Source organism: Aythya marila, assembly GCF_965140915.1.
Source record: "Aythya marila genome assembly, chromosome: 5".
NCBI lineage: Eukaryota > Metazoa > Chordata > Aves > Anseriformes > Anatidae > Aythya > Aythya marila.
The window spans coordinates 15,130,327-15,145,342 of record NC_139046.1 but is presented as its reverse complement, the minus strand read 5'-3'; the positions used below and the strand labels follow the sequence as shown (position 1 = coordinate 15,145,342).

The 15,016-nt window shown below is 38.9% G+C and overlaps 1 protein-coding gene across 5 annotated transcripts in view; it reads right to left on the bottom strand.

Moving 5' to 3' along the window:
* Window positions 1-14,798, bottom strand: part of DICER1 (dicer 1, ribonuclease III) — a 69,232-nt gene extending 54,434 nt beyond the window's left edge. For 2 of the 5 annotated variants that reach the window (XM_082762313.1, XM_082762317.1), the window contains exon 1: window positions 14,481-14,615. The gene's annotated coding sequence lies outside the window, so the exon portion shown is untranslated. Of the gene's footprint in view, window positions 1-695; window positions 819-14,480; window positions 14,616-14,705 lie in introns of those variants that run through there. The other 3 variants (XM_082762314.1, XM_082762315.1, XM_082762316.1) reach the window with 3 other exon arrangements.
* Window positions 14,799-15,016: the final 218 nt, after the last annotated feature.

The window sequence follows — 15,016 nt, the reverse complement described above, 5'->3', positions numbered from 1 at the left end:
GTAAACAAAAACATAAATCCTTCCTCCCCATGTGGCAAAAAGTCAAGCTCCCCAAAACACAGGTGTTTGACAGTTTTCTGTTCTTTCTCTGCCAGAACATCCAAAGTTACTAACAGAGTTCTACAATACAAGAGGTCTCTGAAGTTACTAGCGTCACAATGCAAAAAAAAATCTATGGATATCTGGGTTTTTAAGCCATCTTCTACAATTTTCACTGACAGTCTAAATGAAAGTTCAGATCTCATAGCACTGATTATAATATTAATTCATCTACCACCTGAAATTCAGTATGGAAATAGTAGGCTTAATAATATGCAAATTAATTTGGGGAAATTAATAGTGCAAATTAACTCATCCTAACGAAACACACAAAATATTGAAGTATTACATACTGATTAGTACACTATTTAATTACATTTTGGGCTTTGTGTTTTTTAATCTGTTTTCCTGAAAAAGAAAAGCTGCTCACTGATCACACTACAGGTCTGTATACACTCTTTCCTGGCCAACTACCTGTGGGCACAGTGCTGGAATTTTCTTTTATGTGAAGCTGGGATAGAATCAACATTAAGTTCATAAAAATATAGTATAAAGACAGCCAACTAACACTCCCCAAATTAAGAAACCTTTGATGTCTTTTTGCATTAACGTCTTAATGTTTTCTTGCCTCAAAAACAAAAAACACCCCACCATACCTTCTCAGATGCCAGGGAATCCAATCTCCAGACAGGTATCTTCAGATAGGAGGAAGAAAAGGGGGGACAGGGAGGGTAGGGGAAAGACTTCATTCATTTTAATTCATTTTACTGAAGAAAAACCAGCATAATCTGTAAGACACTTCTATATGCCTGCCAATTTTTACGTATTTATTTTAAACAAACTATATAATAACGTCTAAAGGTGTAGATGAAAACACTCTCTGGAATCTTAAGTGTTTCAAGTGCACTCACATAAAATATGAGGAACAGAATTCCCCACTGCCGAACAAGAATACACGTGCAAAGCTGAATAATATTTTTTTATCTGAATTACTTTATCTGAACAAATTACCAAATGGAAAAGATCTTTAGAAAAGGAAGTAATTTACACATTTGGCTAACCAACTTACTGTGCAAAGCACAAGAAAAATAAAAATTTTTATAAAGCCATTTCGTGCATGAAGAGCTGAGAATCAACAAGGCTAACAATTACCTGGATGATAATCTCAAATCACCAAGTGCAGTGCAAAATCAACACCAAAAAACTTTGCACACCATGAAGCACTTCACATGGATTCCAAATATTTTTAATTTTCTAAGAATTGAAATAACCTTTCATTTAACAGTAGTTATTACTGCTTTCTATTTGAGTCACACTGAAAACATTGCAATCCTTGGGAAAGCAGTGGCTTTTATATCCTACAGAAGGACTGGGTCTCAGCCCTTAAGCAGCTACATACCTGGAATACAATGAACATTGCACTAAAAGCTACTGCATTTTATAGATAATGCTATTCCCTCCGTATAAATATATGCATATAAATCAGAACTTAATAACTTTTACATTATTTACAGTTAAAAAAGTTAAGAATAAGACTTCAGCAAGTTATAATGAATTAGTCATTTTTAGTTATTTTAATGCATTGATCACTTTTCAACGTTGTCCAAAAAGGCACATATATTTGCTTACTGCCTGGCATTCAAAGAAGCCTTTAAAATTACATTTTAACATTATGAAGCTAGAAGTTTTGTACAGTATTTTTGCATCACAGGTTGTTTGTAGTACTGTTGGTTCTCAAAAATAACCAGCAACGAGAAACCAATTTAGATAATTTTTAAAAAATTACTTGATGAAAAGATGGCAATAGGACAGCTGAAGTCCTTAGCAAAGATAAAGTGGCAAAAAATAGCAGCGCAGGACAAGACATGTTTTGTTTTAGTCCTGAATCTGAGGTAAGAAAAACTGCAATGGTTTGTAAATATTATCTTGTGCTCTATAACTTCAGTTTTTCAATGAAAAAGAAAAAAGAAAGACGTCTTTATTCATCACTTGTCTCAAATAGAAATCTCTTAGGAGAGTAAATATTGTCTTACCAGTGACTTTGAAAAATAAAAATATTTAAGATGCACAAAATACAACTGGAACACTTTCTTGTGCACTATGCATGGGATCACAGATGCCTAACAGTAACAAGCTTAAAATTTAAAGCCCCCCTCCTCCTCTAAATACCTTTCACTCTCTCATTAACTACGAAAGACAGAAGAAGGTCAAACAGATATAAAGCCAAACACATCAGTGAAATTTGGAAGTGCCCTGTTCATCGTGAGGGTGCCCTAACTGCAGTGCTGATGTTGCGAAGCAGCAGTAGCACTCGGAGCCCACGCACACAAATCAGAGAACAGACCTGGTCTGGAGTCAGCCATCTGTGAATCTTCCACAGGAAGAGAATGAATACAAGGTGACAAAAAAATTATGCAGATAAAATAGGTATCTGTGAGAGATTTCTTTGTTCGTGTGCAGGTTAGCAAGTATTTTTGCCTAATGCCAAGTCTACATTATAGGGAAGAATCTTTCTAATCCAATGCAGCATTAGTCCAATTTTTCATGTTAGCTTTGTACATCACAAATATAGTAATGTGTACTTACACTATGCAGCTTACCAAAAAAAGTAACTAAGCTGCTCCTCCTTGCTGAATAATAAAAGAGCTTCAAAAACTGAAATAAGCTGTTTTGCTACTACCTACACGAGCCATTAAAAAAATAGGGAAGATAAGCATATATTTACCTTTTACTTCTCAAAACTGGAGTGGAAGCAATCCCTACCGATAAACAAAAGCATTACCCAACTATGAACATAACAGAGAGGTTCCAGATATCAAAGCTATTACTGAATAATGCATCAACTCATTTAGTGATTGAGGCATGTTAGAAAGCAAAATTAAAGGAATTTTGCTAAACGATTCCACTTTTTCTATATTCTTACATAAAGCCATTCAGGGCTGAGAAATAGTGTTTTAAAGCAGCTAAATCCCAGTAAATGGTGCAATTGAGTTTCCAATGTTAGTTTGGGTTCTGGAAGCAATATAACACTGTAGTACTCCAGCTGGCAATTAACCCTTCTGCCCAGGGGAGCTGAGAATTAATATATTCATCGAGTTCTTTCAGTTCCAGATCTAGCCTGAATAACAGATACAATATTGCACTGGAAAGACAGACATACCTACAGGATCTTGGTCCACATTCATCAGTTAAATGGAATTTCTCTCCTCTGTAGCACTAAAGCATAGTCCTACAATTCAGTCAGCTGAGAATTGTATTTTCAGGGCAGAACATAAAGATACAAATTCAGAAGAGTTTTTAAAATATAGATAGCTAGATATAAAATTGTAGATTTTGCTCTATTCTCGGTTCTACCTTGCACTGAATTTGTCAAACGACCTACAATTATGCTTAGTATCATCTGATTGCTAGGGGATAAGCAAGCATTTTACAGGTTGCTTGATTCCAGCACAATTAAGCAGCTAACAGCAGGTAGTCATTAATAAAAAACTTCAGATTTTTTGTGATTTTGTCAGTTCAGAGGTCTTAGAAAAAGAAAGATCCAAATTCTGTGATGTCCACCTGGCAGCTGCATGAGCAGAGCTTGGACTATCTCCCCTTTCCACTGGTGTCCTAAGCTTCTACTCTGTATATATTAGGACCTACCAAAAAAAAAAAAAAAAAAGAGGCAGCTTAGCAGGTATATTCACTACAGAAATCTTGGAAGCATGGGAGGAAAGACAAGAGAAAAGGTAAGGAGTGGAACACATCTCCACCATGTTGACTCTGGAGAAAAAAACAGATTCACACGTGAATCTCTAATTTGCACTTATCACCATATCATTCTTCCTACTTGGGTTGAAAAAAATCAGTGTTTGACATTTATGACTCATTTTAGGGCAGCACATTGTGGAAACATTCCTCGACACCTTTTGTTATCTGACCCTTGGGCAGCTCTACAAATGCTTCAACACTTTCACTTAACAATGAGTACTGGATGAGGAATATTTTCTTGCCCTCGTTTATCCTCCCCATGCCCTGCAGATGACCAATTCCATAGGTCAGACTGAGCACACAACTCTCCAGAGGACAATCCAATCCAGACTAAAGAGATCCATGAAGCAGCATGCAAGGGGGTGGAAGGAGCAGCAGCTGGAACAAACACAACCTTTTAGGCAGTATCAGAAGAAATGCTGCCAGCATTTAAGTGACAAAGAACAATGAAAGCTCAATCTAGGTATGAAGGAATTAAAGGAAAGAAACAAGTTTCCAGAATAAAAGGAGAAAAACATGAATGCAAGCAAAACTTTCAAGAAGAGATATTCCTTCTCAAATTAAAAAAATACTGAAAGCCAAAAGACACCAAATAAAAGACATTTAAAAGCAAGGGAATAATACACATTAAGGCAGAATAATTATTCCACCACAACATCCCAATACAGCAGGTCTGATTAAATCCACAACATTAACACCCCTTAATTCAATATTGACTTTTACTAGGAAACTTTAAATAATCAGTTAAAAACTCATTTAGATTTTGAAGTTTCCTTTGAAAGGATTACTTCTTTATTTGATATTAATTACCTGGGTCTAGAACTGATGAATATGAACCTCCAATAAGTTAGGAGGGTACTGTTAGCACTATTATTAACATTTACTTCATTTACCTTGTTAATTGGTCTATTCCATTATGCAGAACAGCTTGTTTGTCTGCCTATTACATGTATTGTGGTGTATTTAGAAAGAACTTAGAACTCACTTATATACAAATTATTTTAAAGCATTATTAAACACAACTTTATGTAAATATTTACGTATAACTGGCTTTTAATTTCACTGAATAATAATTTGATTTTATCACCTACAGCTAATGAGCTGACTTATTTGAGTGGGCATGAAGAGATGCACCAACATGCTGCAAGAAGAAGAAAACTGAGTGGTATGACTTTCAGAATGATTTACACAAATGTAGTGCCTAACTTTCAGTGGAGATTTGAAATGTTTTCCACTTCTTCCTCTGAATTGCTTTCTTAACTCTAAAGGAGACAAAGCTGAGGAAATGTGACTTCTCTTTAGCAAACAGATTAATTACAATACCTTTCTTGCGTAAGAAAAATCAAAAGTACTGTTATTTAGAACAAATGCAGAGATTAGTTTTACTACTTTAAATACTTAGACCAACATCTGCTGAACGTGGAATACAATTCTGACACTCAAGCTCTTTTTTCTCTAACTACATATAATGTATACAAAAGATGGCCATTTTCAAAATTTACAATTTGAGCTATTTCAGCATCTTCCAAACATACACTAAAACTGAGGAAAAAAACAACCTGTAGATTTCAGCCTTGACTATCTGTAATAAGGAGTTTTGAAATGAAATTGCAAAGTTACAGTCACTAGAACTGTGACACTGCTGGGCAGATAAGACCTTAGAGAAAGTGAGTCTAATCAATCAAGACAATGAAGTTAATTTGGAAAGTATAAGTGAATTAAACCCTTACAGGCAAGCTGTCACTGAGGAGAGTGACCCTACTACTTTTCTTCAATTAGGATTAAACACAGAACATATGCAGGTTTAACACATCTTACTTTCACCAGTGGTATTTCATTTTAGCTCTCAAATACTCTCATGCAAGTCCGTGTCTGGTTGTACAGTCAAAGTTTTCTAGAATACATACAAAGGAAACGTGATATCCCTGGTATGGAAATATGAAGTGTCTCCCGTATTTTTGTCATCACTTCTCTTCCATTTTCACTCAGCAGTGAGACAAAACACTATCCTCTTGTCAGCTTAACACACATTGAATAGGGACTGCCATACATACAAGAACATCCCTCTTGTATTCACTCTTCAACCCACATGCTGCCTCCAACTCTGTCTAATGCCAGCATAACGATTTCCAGGTAATTTGTGACCAGATCTATCAGTAATAAAGTCACACAGAAGAAAGCTGTTTCTTCGATGAAGCAGTTTCCCTAATACACCACACAGCTTCAGAAACGCTTGCACTCAAAGCCTCGTAGCAAGTATCATTAAGACACACACATTTTCTTCCTAGGCAGAAATGGCAAATCAAATGCATATCAAACTACATACAGCCTGGCATACATGAGGAGCCAGTGCACCTCAGATGCTTAACTGGAAAAAGAATTTACTGTTTTGAGTATTACCTCCATGGTCATGCAACACCTAGTTAGAATAAAAAGTATAAAATATTTAATTTTCTTTAAAAGTTAAGTTTTTGTCTTTTTAGTTAACCCTCTAGACAGTATCATAACACCAACTGCAAATACTCCCGTATTAATTATTGTCTACAATTTCAAATGAAAATTATACATAGTGAAATGATATTCTGAGTAGCATGTCTGTTAATTGAAACTGATAGGTACTCTTTACCCCATAAATCTAGTAGGATAGAAAAGTTTAGCACCTACTTTAAGTGTGGAAAACCAAAGAGTGAAAGTCACTCTGTTTTTCTGGACATTCTTGCTCAGAGTTTTGATGCATCTTAATTGTACTATTGCCAGTAAATTTAATGCTTTTTTTTTTTTTTTTTTTTTTAAAAACTGCAGTCAATGTTCACCCCTAAACCAAGAGTAACTCAGAAAAACACAGAAAAACACAGCCTGGATAACTTGTATAGCCTAATCTCTACCTTCCATCTAGTTTTACAGATCATTACTCAAATTGAGGGGAAAAAAGAAAAATCAGAAAGTTTTCCTGGCTTACAAAAGTGACTTGCCTTTTCCAACTACTTCAACCTGTTAATTATGTGAGAAGTTCAGAAGTATTTAAAGATTTATGTTGTAAATAGTGTGGGGTCCTAAAGCTTTGATTTCAGACTAAGGATTACAAATCTCTATCATGCTGGCAGTAAACAGGCTAGATTTTTATATCAATATATATAGATAGAGTCAAGACAATGTTTTGCCCTTCCCTTGCTGAAACCTAACCACTCTGTTTCTAAAAGCTCCTAAGGCTAACCAAAGATTAAAAAAATATATATCAAAGTTTCAGAAGAATGTGAAACAGCGTAAAGGAAAACACTAATCTTCAAGTTATTAGACTTTGATTTGTATTTAATTTTACTACTATCCTGGAATACACAATCACTGTTTGATGAAAACAGGAAGAGATGTTCTAAAACTTAAACCACTTTCTTGAATAGCTCCTGAATTACAGAATCACTCTATACTACCACTAGAGAGAAGTGACAGGTTTTATACAAGCCATAAGTTTGGACCTGAGTTTTCCAAAGCTAATAAGCTACAGCACAGGTGTTCCATCTTGCTACCATTTTCTGGTGGTATTATCTTTGTTTAAAAGCTGCTGAAACCTCATAATATTATTCAGTAAAGAAATGTCATTAAGTGGAGGTTTGAATCCATTAGACTTTCCACACCATAAGCTTTCACACCCCACACTCCCGCCCCCACACTTTGGCTCATATCCTATATTCACCCCAGCTGATTTTCTACACAAAACCCATACAATAGCTGTAATAACGCATCCAATTATAACAGTTAAGAAAAGTGAGAAAGTGGAATGTTGAAAAAAATACGAAACAACTTGTTAATTAACATGTGAGAAATCAATATTCACATAGAATGGAAGTATTCACTGATTCAGTAGGGAAGACAATGAAGTGGAGGGTAGTATTTTGGGATGAGACCTCATGAGACCACCAATCTAATCCCATGGCAACCTAGTGCTAGATGGAAGAACCCTGCTCTTCTCACTGCTCCTTCCCTTCTCTAAACAGCTGTGGCATTTGTCTAACATGGAAAAAATAGTTCAGCTCCCTAACCATGTCATTTTTCTCCTTTACCTAGGCAAGCTTGTGCTTGCTGAACCAGCAGAAATCAAGTGTGTGGGGGTGTCAGATGAGTATTAGAGCTGGCATGAGGAGACAGTTGTCATCCGTTTTGACAGCCATCATATGGTCTATGTGACAGAAAACAAGCAAATTGGGTTCAAGAGGTTTTTGACTGTCACTCAAAAAGAGAGACCAACTTCTTTATTGCCAACTGTTGCTGACCTGTGTTATACTAAATGACAAGAAACCTAAAATTCCAGCAACAAAACTTCTTGCTCTGCAGTCCAAAAACACTTAATTGAATGCAACAAAAGAAAACATCAAGTGGCAGCAGACAGCAGTAACAGAATGACCAGATATAAGAATTCTAACAACTGTTAATAGCTGGCAGTCAATGTATACATTAGTAGCATTATTGGCACATTACTCCAAATGCTTGCCAGAAATCAGCACCTGCTTCATCATTATGCCAGTCACTACATGCCCTGAAATCATCCAGCAGTTTGTTGCACGCCCTCACCCACTGAGATAAAACACTGTTCGTGGACAATTTCACAGATTTTGTTACTGAAAACTCATCTTCTATTCTATGTAAGTAACACAGGCTTAAGAAGACCACTTTCCAGAAAGTTCAGTATTAATCAAGGCAGGTTTCACATCTCAATCTCTACACAGCAGAGCATTAACTAGGCAAAGATTACCATAGGGAAAATTACTCATCTCCTAGAAGTTGATTGTATGTCTTTCAAAGACCCAGGGAGCTCATAAATGTTTTTGGCATTCTCCCAGGCTTTTTTCAATGAATGACTTCAAGGTAAAAATGCAGGCCTAGGTTGTACATTACCTTCATAAAACCTACACCTCCTCCTCCGGAGCTCTGTCTGTGTCAGCTCAAGCTCTTTCCTCTCAAATCCCAGGACAGGAATTCTGTAGCGCACATTCTAGTCACACTTCTTCAGAGAAAGATTTCACTAAATTGTAGTCTTTCTGATTACACAGTAAACAAATCAACTGATGTATTCAGCATATAATCATATGGACTTGAATAGCTGAGTATACATTTCTTAATTATTTATAATCCTTGAAAGCATACAAATATGCAACTTTCTCTTGCAGTGCCAATTACAGCTTTCTATGTTTCTTCAGTGTCAAAATAAGTCAATTCAGGAGGCTCACGTTGACAGAGTTCATTATTATTTAGAGCAATGAAGAAAGGAAAAAATTCATTACAAGTAGTAAAAAATTAAAATGAGGTCCCTGGGATCCTGCTGAATTTTCCCAAGCGAATAGAAAACACAGGCCTTGCTTAGAATAACTGTAGAAATAATGAGAAAGGGAAAAATAACCCCCAGGCTCTTAGTAACATGCTCGTGTCACTGTCGTCTTACAGTCTCTGCCATTCAAGTTGACTCCAGGTTGAAACTATTCATTTCCTCAGGTCAATTCTCTCCTTGTTTAGCACCACAGAAACAAGAAAACATTAGTAGTAAGAACAATAAATAAGTACGAAATACATACAGATCCTCCCAGGGACTCATAGAGCACATGGCAGAAACAAGGGTTCTAATCAAGCTTTGTTTTTCAAGTGGCGTACTTTATCATGCCCATTATCCACCTTCACTATTCAGCTTCTAAGGCCTTGGAGATCATTTTGACAGTACTAAGTCAGACAGCAATAGTAACTAAAAGTGATCTTCAGTAATGGGAGGGGCATGTGCTGTCCACCCCAAGTCTTCCCAAGAGATCATATCACTTCCTGATTAATAACTTCACAGAGCAGATCAGCAATACAGGCATTTAACTTCAGTGCCATGGTGGCAAAAGGTTGTAGGTAACCAGAGGGAAAAAAAGAAAAAGAAAAAAAAAAACACTGAGGCTAAAACTCAGTTGTATTGAATACATTTGCTTTGCTTTCCCTTATGTCCTCTTCCACAAAGAAAAACCTACTAGCTAGTCACCATGAAGATGGCAAGGCAGACAAATTTGGCCACTCAGAAATACAAAACTTAAGCAAGGAACTAAGAGTCTCACTTGAGAATAATTATACTTGGTCATCTTTAACAATAAGGACGTTAGCGCAGAGATGATTGAACTTCTATAAAGCCAGAACAAGTCAGCTTAAATGTATCTAATTCTCCTAATGTAAAAAGAAGGAATACAAACACCTAGTAACTGTCCTTGATTTTGTCCTTGATTTAAGCACTTGAAAAAGTTAAACTCTGAGGATGGGCCAAAAAGAGAGAGATACCTGAATTAACTCTAGACCACTGCAGATCACCTCTAGAAGTTTCTAAGCATCAACTATGAAGCAGACTTATTGTTCACTTCTTCTTGAAGAAAGAACACAGCCAAAAGAGCCATCAACAGTTACAAGAAAGCTGTAAGAAACTTGATCTAGATTAGAGGTGAGGGAGGGAGGCTGTTGCAAATGAAAAAGAAACATGAATTGCAAAGTTAGCCAGCCCACACACGTTTGCATAGTCAAATCAGCTCAATGGAGTCAAACAAGTTAACTTCAGAAAACAACCTGTATTTGCCTCTCTTCCTATTGGGAACAGACATTTATGTTATCAGCAAGTAGGTCTAAAACTCCAGCCAGCTTTCATAAAGATTATTTTTTTAATCGTTAATTCTTGAATTTTCAAGGAGACAATGTTTACTGCTACCCAGTCAGGTTTTAGTATCTCTGCTGAGGAAACTCTACATGGGTTGATATTTTATCAGGAATAAGAGACTCCAAAAGAGAGACAGGCACTGGAAACCAGGTCTTAATTTTTTAACAGTAAGGGTTGGGGATTTTCTTGTGTACGCAAATGGTAAAGAAAAAATAGAAAAGAAACAAAGACACTCAGTGATTCACAAAAATACTCTAAAAACCCACAAGGCCAACTGAAATAGTCCCAACCTGTCCACCTCTATTCCCAGCAGTGATCCCACTGCATCTCAGACACAAACACATACTTATTTGGTGAACTCAGTTAAGGAACTGATCCTTTATGAATGACAAAAAAAGATGCAAAACACGGGCAGGAACTGATTATTACACCTTACATGGCAGCGTTTGCAGTGAGTGCTAAGTGATGGACATAAACAGAAAAAAGCAGAGCAAAGCTTTTCTACAAGACTCTTGAATTTGCAAGGATGAAGAGAATGATTTTGGTTCTATTGCCTTGGTTAGAAGGGACTGACCTGTCCCACTGGCTCAGTCAAAAAAAAAAAAAAAAAAACTGCAGATTTGTGTATATGCAGCTACATAAAAGCCGCAACAACAGGTACAAAAGACCCCAGGCTTCAGTAGTTGCAAGGAAAAAATGCAAGGAAAAGTTGGAGAATATTGCTCTTCCTTCTTTTCCCACCAGAGAAGGCCATTTCAACATCTCCAACATTCCTGCACAAAAGCTGTGTAACTGTGCAAGTAAAATCACTAATGTTAGCTTCAGTTCTCCACTTCACAAGTCCAGACACTGCAGCAATTTGAAGGTAAGAAATATCAGGGAAAAGTTCTTTAACTAACCCAGTCTGCAGTAAAGAGCAGAAATAACAAGAGAGTTTGAGATACACTGTTTAAGTTCAAAGTTAAATATCTGTGACATCAGAAGGTAAGGCATAGAAGAACTACCAAAACCAAGAGTTCACCTCACCTAACAGGGTATCAAAGCATACTTTATTAAAGTTGCATGCTGCTGTGTCCCATAGATTCCATCTGTTAGGTTATTTAATGGCATTCCTACACCTGCCCTTCTCTTCAGATGTTCAGCACAGCTTGAACACCAAAGCTTTGAATTCAAACCAAAGATTGCAGTAACTTCAGCTAAAAAGTGAAGTTTTAGTTTTTACTCTGTATCAGGTTTCTCTTCTGGCTTATCACAATCCACACAGAAGGCATGAAAGGCTGAAGGATGAAGAAAGAAGTCTGGATGGAGTGAAGAAAGCATCATTTTCCTTTACTTATTATTTGCCTTCAAGATAGCATGTTCAAAAAGCACATTGCACACAATTATACAGAGGTCACTGCTCTGTACAGTACTACAATTACCCTTTTACTTAACTTAAAAAAGAGCCACTTCTGAGAGAGGGAAGCTGGGAGTCAGAGGGTGTAAAATAATTTCTGTGCTATCAGTATGAAGAAATTACTACTGAAATACAAAGGTGACGGGACACAGATGGTCAGTAGCTACACAGCGAGCCATTACGACAGTAGGGAAGTGGAGCACAGCAGCCACCTCACTGCTCTGCCAGCAACCTATCAAGCTCCATATCCGCAGTTTGTACCACACCAACTGCACGAAAAAAAAAGAAAACTAGATTTTCTCTCCAGTAATTATGAAATAATGGTATAACCCATGTCCAAGTATGTTTTGATGCTTGATAGATTAGATTAGGCCATAAATAAAAGTAGTCTGTAGTCTTAGTGCTGCAATGCTCATCACTCTATAATGCTCGTCCTTAAGTGTACGATCCTTTCTAAAAATCTTCTTGAACACTTGCTCTCACTCACGTTCCACAGCTTACCCAAAGAGAAAATAAGTCAACTCCACATTCACCATATCCATTTTACTAGGTTGCTCCTTGCTTTACTAAAAAGGATAAAAATGCTTTTTTTTTTCCCAGTAATTTGCATTCAGTTACAGATCAATGCACATACAGAAAGTGTATGTGGGCAAAGCACCAGTACTCAAACTCTGTAATAAGGTGCACCTGAAGCAACTTTGTGTCAAGGAAAAAGGACCTCACAATTTTTTGAAACAGGAAGTGTATAGAATACACAAAAGTGATGTTTTTTGTTTGGTTGGTTTTTTTTTAAACTGTAGATTCTGCTTTTTTTTTCTTCCCCTAATCTACAGGGCATTAAGATAGATCTCAGAAGCAAAGTATAACTCCTATAAAAAGGTTTGTATGGTATGTCAGATAAAGTATCTTTCCAGCTTGTTGGCCTCCCTCTGCCAGTATCCAATGGAGGACATATACAAAGGTGTATAATACTAAGGGAAGCCTTGAATTTACGTAATTTACCTTCACTGACCAGTCACCTTGATGTTTGCTGAGTCTGAGAAGATACTTCTGTGTTTGATTGGTTCTTCCTCTCCCCTACAACTTAACTGTTTCATTTTTCAGGTACACTTTTGGCATTCCTAATATGATGCACCAGGTATTTTAGTTACCCATGACATAAAGCAGTGATCCCTTCCATTTGTTTTAAATCTGTAAACTACAGTAACCTTTCAAAAACTTTTTTTTTTTTTCAAAAGGTTACTGCACAATGCCCCTTACCCCTCCTCTGGGGACTCTTTCCCCAGGTGAAAAGTCCTAGTCAACTTTACCACTACCCTTTTTTTTTTTTTTTTTAGCCTAACATAGCCTTTTTGATGTAGAAGAGAGAGACAGGAAAGATACCCAAACTGCATTTAGCATTAAATATATGGCCAAACAAGGAATTAAGCTGTCATAATGATGCCAGCTTATTTTCTTTTAATTCTTAATTCCAACTTTTTTTTTAATAAACTTTTTGATTGGTGAGTACTGGGCTGCCACTTGCACAGAACTGAAGCATCACCAAGACACTTTCATAAAGAGCAGTAGCTAATTCACAGCTTGGCACTTCTGAATACACAGGTATATTCTGAATACACAGCTTTTTAACCCAATACATTAATAAATAATGACGTAGCAGTCCAATGATTATATACACATAATCACCTTCCAGTTGCAAACATCCAGGAATATCTCCAAACCTTTTGTAGTTATGAAGACTACAATGTATCCTGGAGACACAGACAAGGGGAAGGCTGCTCTTCATTGTAAGATTTAGAAAAATTGTGGCATATTAGAAATCATTCCAGTTTGTGTCTATGTCAACTGGTTACAAAAAAAAAAAAACCCACACACTCAACTTACCAAAGATATACATGCAGCTTGCACTTCAACACAGCACCCAGAATGGTTTGTACAGCAAAACAAAAAGCATAAGGTAAGATAAAGAAAAGAGTGTCTAGAAAGTTATTTCTGGTTTGATTTTCCTTTTTCCCTTGTTCCTTTAAAAGTGGTCATCACCATCAAACCTACAACTTGCAGCGCTTTAGCTCACAGCATAACTTGACGTCCAGTATCTTAATGTAAAGATTGCTGATATCTAATGACCTGAAGTGCCAAACAAGACTGCTGGTATCTCATAACGTAGAGTGCCAAACAACCTCCAGACTCTCAGTATTTGAAGTTTGCTGAACTGGTGATTTAGTTTTTGGAAGTAACGATTTATGAGGGACGATAACACACTAAGAAACCCCCCAGATGTCAGTACCACCGCGCATTTTCTACTCCTTCACCCCTTTTTCCAGTTTTACCCCCGGCACCAGCCAACCCCGGCGCAGAACTACGCCTTTTTCCCCTCCTGGCCTTTCTCAGCCCCGCACCACGCGGCACCAGGCACGCCTTCGCCGCCCTGCCGCTACATTTCCCTTCTACAAGCGGTCGGGGAGGAGAAGAGCGGCGCGGGGCCGTGCTGCGGGCACAGCGCCTCACGCAGCGCCCCGGAGCGGCGCCCCCTGCCCCCCGGCCCCCTCACGCAGACAAAGCCGCGAGGGGCCGGAGCGCGGCCCCCGCCTCACGCACCCGCGGGGCCGGGCCGCGGCCGCCATCTCCTACCTGCCGTGACGGGAGGCGGCCCGGCGCGTCCCCCCGCTACAGGCCGCGTCTCATTGTGCCGCCGCCGCCGCCATTTGCCCGCCGCCGCCGCGCTGCCCCCGGCTGTCAGGTTCCTCCATTCACCTGGGCCCCCGCGCGGCCGCCTCCCCCTGCCTGCCCCCCCCCCTTCCTTACGCCGCCGGCCCTACGCAAACGGAGCACCTCCCCCAGCCCTCCCGCCCATACCAACGAGGGCCGCCCAACGCCCGCGACGCAAGCCCGCTCCGAGAATTCCGCCCTGCGCAGCTCGCACGCTCCCCATCGCCGAGCTGTGAAAGGAGCCGCGCGATTGGCGGCGGGAGGCGGGTAAAAGGTGAAAGGTTCACCGATCGGCCAATCCGCTCGCGGGACACGGCAGCTGCCGGGGAGCCGCCGGGTGGTCCCGGCGCTCACGTGTGTGTGCCCTCCCCTCCCCCCGCCGGAGCGCCGCGAGGCTCTCGGCCCCGGCTGCTCCGCCCCCCCTCCCCGCTCCTACCTTGCGCATGCGCGCGGGCGGG